The sequence below is a fragment of the Aegilops tauschii genome, chromosome 6, assembly GCF_002575655.3.
Source record: "Aegilops tauschii subsp. strangulata cultivar AL8/78 chromosome 6, Aet v6.0, whole genome shotgun sequence".
In the NCBI taxonomy this organism is placed as follows: domain Eukaryota; kingdom Viridiplantae; phylum Streptophyta; class Magnoliopsida; order Poales; family Poaceae; genus Aegilops; species Aegilops tauschii.
The window spans coordinates 474,312,661-474,319,574 of record NC_053040.3 but is presented as its reverse complement, the minus strand read 5'-3'; the positions used below and the strand labels follow the sequence as shown (position 1 = coordinate 474,319,574).

At 41.8% G+C, this 6,914-nt stretch overlaps 1 long non-coding RNA gene across 1 annotated transcript; it reads left to right on the top strand.

The window, feature by feature from the left end:
- The first annotated feature begins 3,062 nt into the window (after window positions 1-3,062).
- LOC141026311 (uncharacterized) lies at window positions 3,063-4,472 on the top strand. The gene is made up of 2 exons (XR_012188212.1): window positions 3,063-3,343; window positions 4,071-4,472. It is a non-coding gene; the product is annotated as an uncharacterized lncRNA (long non-coding RNA).
- Window positions 4,473-6,914: the final 2,442 nt, after the last annotated feature.

Below are 6,914 nucleotides of genomic sequence, written 5' to 3'. Positions count from 1 at the left end.
GGGCTGACTGTATCTTACTTTATACAAATAGATGACTCGTTGCGACCATGGCGAAAAAACCAAACGCAGCCAAGAAGTGACGCTAACTATATGAAACTAAATAAATACATTGTTGGTTGGGTAACACAAAATGGTCGAATCATGGACCGAAGGGCCGAGTTTCGGCCTTTGGCGCCATCGAAATAACGAATCGGTGAGATTTTGATGCTCTGTGGCTTTATGGTTGTATTCCTGGCCTACTAATACACCAGGGCATGCTAGGGAAAGTTGATTGTGCGCCCTACCCCCAGGGCGTGCCCCTTGCCTTGTGGCTCCCTTGTATGTCTTCTAGCCTCCTACTGAAAGCTTCCAAGGTCTCTTTTTGTTTAGAAAAAATCATCAAAATATTTCATCGTGTTTGGACTTCGTTTGGTATGGATTTTCTGAAAAACCAAAAACAAGTAGAAAATAGAAACTGGCACTAGGCACTGAGTTAATAGGTTAGTTCCGAAAAATTATGTAAAATGGCTTATAGAACATACAAGATTGATAATATAATAGTATAAAAAATCAAGAATTATAGATACGTAAGAGACATGTTAAGAGTGCGTCCAAATACTAAAGAACGAGATCCTCTTATACATCTCTAGCTCGACAATTGCAAGAATCCATTTATCAAGTTCAGTGATCTACAAGGCCATGCAAGCTTATATCTTACCACCAGTTTATACCTATTACTCTCGGTACAAACATATAATTCATGCAAACAACCAATTGTTATTCAACTCTCTAAACAACTGAATTTCTTACGATTGGGTTGTTGTCTTTGTTGCTTGAGGACGATCAAGGTTTAAGCTTGTGGAGGTTGATGAGTGATATTTCTACGCTCATCACACCGTTGTTTGAATAGGATAACCTTAGAAATTCTGAGAAAATCACTGCAATATTGTCACTAATGACTAATGAATGCGAGAGATCGCAAAATCCTTTGTTTATTTTATTTCCATAGGTAAAGAGGCCATACATGAAGAAAAAATATCGGTTATAAGGAATCAAGCAAAATGGAGAAGAAAGTAACGAAGTAGGAGACGCAACAATTGATACCGAGCAAAAGACGACGTTTGGTACGAGCGAGAGTAGATTTCATCTTTGGTCCGTTAGTATTGATGACTTCGCAAAGTTGGTTTTGAGAGTCTGGGAATACGTTCCAAAATGTCACGTCCGCTCAGTATTTTTGTTTTCAAGTTAGCGGTGTTAAAGAAAGACCGGCTCACATTCAAAAACACATTGGGCATGCACGATCGCCCGGCTCAGTGTGCGCATCGGTCGCATCCTGCCGGTCTGTTTTGTTCATTGTTAGGTGGATGTCAGGGGTTGCCACGGCCTATTTCCCTCACGTCATGTTGGTCGGATGCCTTGTTTTTAGTTGACTACCCGATATTTGGACTTTGTGATCTGCCCGGATGGTTTCGAGTCACCTCGGTTTTTGAGAATAGGAGTCCTGGTTCCGATGGTTCAATTCATGTACCATAGGGGGGAAGGGTGTGATCGTCCTCTATTGACCCGACGGTTGGGTTGCCCTGGCCGGCTAAAGAAGGACATGAGCAACGATCATTAAACCAGGATGGTTCCTGATACTGTTTGAATGCAAACGAAGGAGAGGGTAAAATAACTCGAGAATTGTGCCATATTGCCATAGGAGTTGATACTGCCAGAGGATTAGGTCTCTGCGCCAATCAGAGATGCTCAAGTTTTCATCACGAGCAAAAGGTATTCATTAAAAGAATGTCTACTATACATGCCTCCCATAGATTGCTTAACTTTATGGTATTGTAGGCGTGTTTTATGATCTCTGCCCGGCCTTTGGATGATGCGGCCTTGCCAGTTAGAGGGTTGGTTGGGAGGGGAACATGGTTCTGATGGCTGAGGTCGGTTGGGGTGGGGGGGGGGGGGTGGGGATTGCGGTTGGACTTTCTGTCAATCAGGTCATTGGGTTGCCCTGCCTGGCCAGCGAAACACTTAGGCAACAATCTCCGTTGTCCGTCTTTGCTAAATATACAAGGCACCTACAAAGGTAATACAAATATAATTACTTATAGGATATTCACGAGAAAATTCCTTCAAATGGTACACCTAATTTCCCAATTGTTGTTTTTCTGTCACATTTACCATACAAGGGAAGGTCGGAGCATCAAAAACAAATCTGCAAAGAAAGCTATGGGAAATTATCGCCATTAAGGCAAATAGAAACACTTCACAAGCGTAATCGTTAGCACACAGTTGAGAAAAAAATCCTTTAAATAGTTTGCTTAACTTCTAGGTTTCTGTTGGTCTCTGCGCTAATTGGCACAACGGGTCAGCTAGTAAACATATAAGATTGTGAGGACCAAGGAACTGTGCACACAAGACTCGGATATTCAAACGCCACACTGAACCCATGCACCAACACAACCTGAACTCCTAGCCACCCTCAACCTAATCAATGTAGGTAAGTTCATCTTCCACGATGTGTTACTCTATATTCATATTTCCTAATTTGGACAACTACACGGGCAAGCTCGCCATTGAAGGCTACGGTTTGTGTGATGGTGTACATGTATGGAAGTTTTACTCACAAACCACGCCATTTGCCCTATCATGTGTCAGCACTCCTTCGGTCCATCACACGCACACGCACACACACACACCTCAAACAAATGTGGATCCAATCGCATCCGGCCCAGAATAAGTAAATATGTAACCCCTCCATGGAGTAGTTGCTCCACCTTCCTCCATCTCAGGCGATACGCACCCGGTCACATGAGATAGAACAAGGTTGGTGCAGTGTTGTCGTTATGCTCACATGGTTAAATTGATAAGTACCATCCAACCATGGAGCCTTTGTCCTTCACCTCAGCATTCATTAACACGCCTATGACATAATGCGATGGTCCCACCCATCTTGTCAATTATAAACCATGACGTGTATTCAGTGTTGTATTTTCTCATTTGGCTCTCTCCGGAAGAGAGGATGACACATATCCCATGATATAGTGAATGACAAGATAATTTGGACCATTTCTCGCTGCTTTCGGTTCGCCCGCTCTCATATTGTGCCAACATTATTACTAAAGCAGCTTTTCTGGGTCCTTCGAGACCCTCCTGGTATTAAATACAAGTTCTTTTCTATAAGAACAACCAACATCCATCAAACACCCATCACTTTCTCTTTATCCCTTCCTTCGACATTCTCTGTTTTCCTGCCCCACCAAGTTATAGGTGAGAAGGCATGAGAGAAGAGTCCCCTCTTGCGTTGCTTGGAGAACTGAGCACTGTCAAGGAGGAGGAGGAGGTGGTGGTGGAGGAGCATGACTAGCGGCTGCAGGTGAGCTAATCTGGTCAGCTCATGATTATTGTGTATCTTCTCCATTTGGCTGGTCTCACTCACTGACTCACCACATCCAACACCTCTATAGCTTCGGCGTAGGCAACCTTTTTGACATAATGTCAGAGAGGCTTAATGGCGAGGAAACCATGGAAACGACTCTGGCCAGGGGGCGGGGCCCTCCCGAATGATCTTCTCTGCTATCTTATGTCGTTCCTACCTTCCCACGACTCTGTGCGGACGTGTGTTCTTGCTAAGCGATGGAGCATGCTTTGGAAGTCTATGCCCGCACTGCGCAGCGATGACCCCAATAGTTATGACGCCATTAGTGGCCCCAGCAGATTTGTGAACGAGTTGCTTCACCTTCGCACAAGAGTAGGGGTCTTAGCGCAGCAACAGAAACTATTAATTTCCTCAACTGAATGCTTGATTAGGTAATGTAAGGTGGTTTGGACTAATTTAGGTAGTATCGAAGGCACAAATCTGAAGTGTACATTTTTTTATTGGACTAGGACAGTTTGACACCCTCCTCTATGGTTGTTTCGTGTAAGCGTTACCCAAAATGCTTCCTACCAAATTTAAGTTAAAACATCTGCTCACTTTCATGTTCCATTACTATCCCATTACAAGAATTTCTCAGATTATGCCCTGATAGCTAGTTAGACTAAAACCGAAGAGTTCGTATGAGACTTTCATGTGCTCAATGGATCCTTTGTTGTTTATGCAGGGTTCAATTTCGATCTATATATGATCAGATCATCCTCGTTCTTCAAACTTGAGGCCCTCGGATCTGGTGCCATGAAGTTGTTGTGTTTAGTCTACTAGTGTGCTATTCATATGAAGTTATGAACTCTTATGTGATTTGTTGTGTTTCGTCTACTAGTGTCCTATTCAAATGAACTCTTATGTATTGTTGTGTAGCTTGTTGCTTGGATGTTGTCATAAATCATATCATGTTGAGGTTTGGAGTGCCGCGGTAGTCCTAGTGCACTTTTGCTCATCTCATGAACTTAGTGTCAGGCCTGAACCGATTATGTAATTGTGGTAAGATGTTTTAGGCACCTGTCTAGTGTCGTTTCTAGATTGTGCTAAGTAATATGCAACATGTGATTGTCTGCTTCTTTCTAAACATGCCATGTTGATTGAGTGTGTCCATGCTAAAAAATACAAGTTACAATTTCCAATGGAGGTGGATCTTGCGCTCGAGAAGTATGGGGGTCTTTTCCTGCCGATGTTCCACAACATCATTGGCACGCCTGTAGCTGCGCACTCTTGAGGTCCATGAAAGGAGTCTGTGAAGGTGCTTTTTAGTTCATGGTTTGCTTCTCTTCTCTCGCAACGGTGAAGACTGATGGCGAGATGGTTGTCGCTCAGGGACCCCTAGGGGCTTCTTTGTATTTTTATTTTCCTTGATTGTTTGTGCAATGTTGTAGCACATGTATGTCTATAGGTTGTGTGCATCCTAATGATGCAGATGCCGAGGGTCAAGCCTCCTTTTTGAACAAAATACATGTGTGTTTCTAGATTGTTTAGTCTATATACAATCTCCATTACTCTCTTCCCTCTTGAAAAAGAACACTCTCAAGGATAGACAACCATAATATACCTACCATCTCATTAATGCTCTTCCCAGTCAGTCCACTCTTTCTCACCACAACTCTCGTTGGGGAGGTGAAACGGTGGTTGTGGACTTGCAGTGATAAATTCATTAAGGTTTCACTCTTTTCCTTCTTTAGAGAATTCCTTATTTGACCCTGAATAAAAATGTGGTTTCATATTTGTCCTTGAAAAAATCTTCCATATTTGACACATGGTTGAAGTTTTGTTCCTTATATGAAATTCCGTCAATTTTGGTTACTAATGGTGTTGAGTGAGGCAAGAAAATACAATTTCCCCCCTGTTACATCCCCACTATGACCAAATAAGGAATAGCCTCTTATGAGTTCATGAATGGGTGTGACCTAGACGTAGACGAGCTCGCCGTCAGCAATGGTGGAGGCGAGCCGCACTGCTTTTTTTGGTTGAGCATGTACACGTCAGACATGGATGCCGACGATGACCCTACCTCATTACGGTGACAGGTGCCCCAGCCATTGTGATGTTTTTGCATGATTCTAAATGTACCGAACTATAATGGTGGTCATGTGTTTACAAAAATATATATTTATTAAAGCATCTCATCATTTATATATTCATAGCTGCAGTACACATATGTGCCATAGTTTCCTATCCGACACTATAATATACAACAGACACGAGTCACTGTGCATTTATCGAATGAATTGTTTCAGCTCATTTTTTTCTGACAGTGATGATGCTTACCTTATCTGTGAAAGAAATATTATGATAATTATCTATTTTTTGGCTCGTCGGAGAAATTCCGTCCCAAGATTTTCCGGTCTTGTCTCTCGGAGGTTCTCATGAGATGGGCTATGAGTGTGTGCGTTCATAGGGGTGAGTGTTCATGCATGTATGTGAATGTCTGCCTTTGTACTATGTTTCTCAAAGAAGAAAACATAATAGAGTCTCCGTCTGTGATATCTTTGAAGTTGTATAAGGGTGTTTGATCAGTAATTCAAAAGAAAAATGTACATTGGGAAGTGGTATGCATATACACCAAAAGCCAGTGTGACAAACATTCACTTGTTTAGGCTGCATGCATGGAGAAATATGACTGGACACACGTCATAAAGAGACCACCATGTGTAAATGTGAAACCATGAATCTACACAACCTGATTTGATTAAAAACAAGAGCTAGGTTCATTTATTTGAGACCGTTAGTGGTTGAGGGGTGCGAGAACATAAACATTATAGTTAATCTCATGCGTAAATGTGAAATCATGAATCTACACAACCTGATTTGATTAAAAACAAGAGCTAGATTCATTTATTTGAGACCATTAGTGGTTGAGGGGTGCGAGAACATAAACCTTATAGTTAATGTAGTGTAACTGATATCACAAACATTCAAAGAGTGCAGCCCACTTGTATCTAGTCTAACTTTTGACCATCCATATCGGATATCTGCTGACCGGTGACATCAGACCATCCAAAGGATGCAGCCCACTTTGTAATCATTCTAACTTTTGACCATCCATACTAGATATCGGTTGACCGATGACATCTGATCGTCCAAAGGTTGCAACCCACTTTGTATCCATTCTAACTTCTGACCACCCATATCAGATATCCGCGGACCAATGACATCAGACCATCCAAATGGCGCTACACATTTTGTAAATATTCTAGTTTCTAGCGGTCCATACAAAATTTCACTATTCACAATTTAGGAGACCATGTTAATTAGACTGCTTGGCTATGATAAACCAGTACTTAAAGTAGAGTACTCTATTATGTTTGAAACTTTGTTTCTCGTGCAGACTTATGGACCTCACGGAGGAAATCACCACTCAAAGCAATGTTATTTAATTCTAAAATTTTAGGGTCACACGTAAACACTGACTCTAAGTTCATTGTTTAACAATATTACAACTCCTTAGGAGAATGCGGTTATAACTTTGATCTCGCCATTACATTATGTTCACATCCATGCGACATCACTTTGTCAT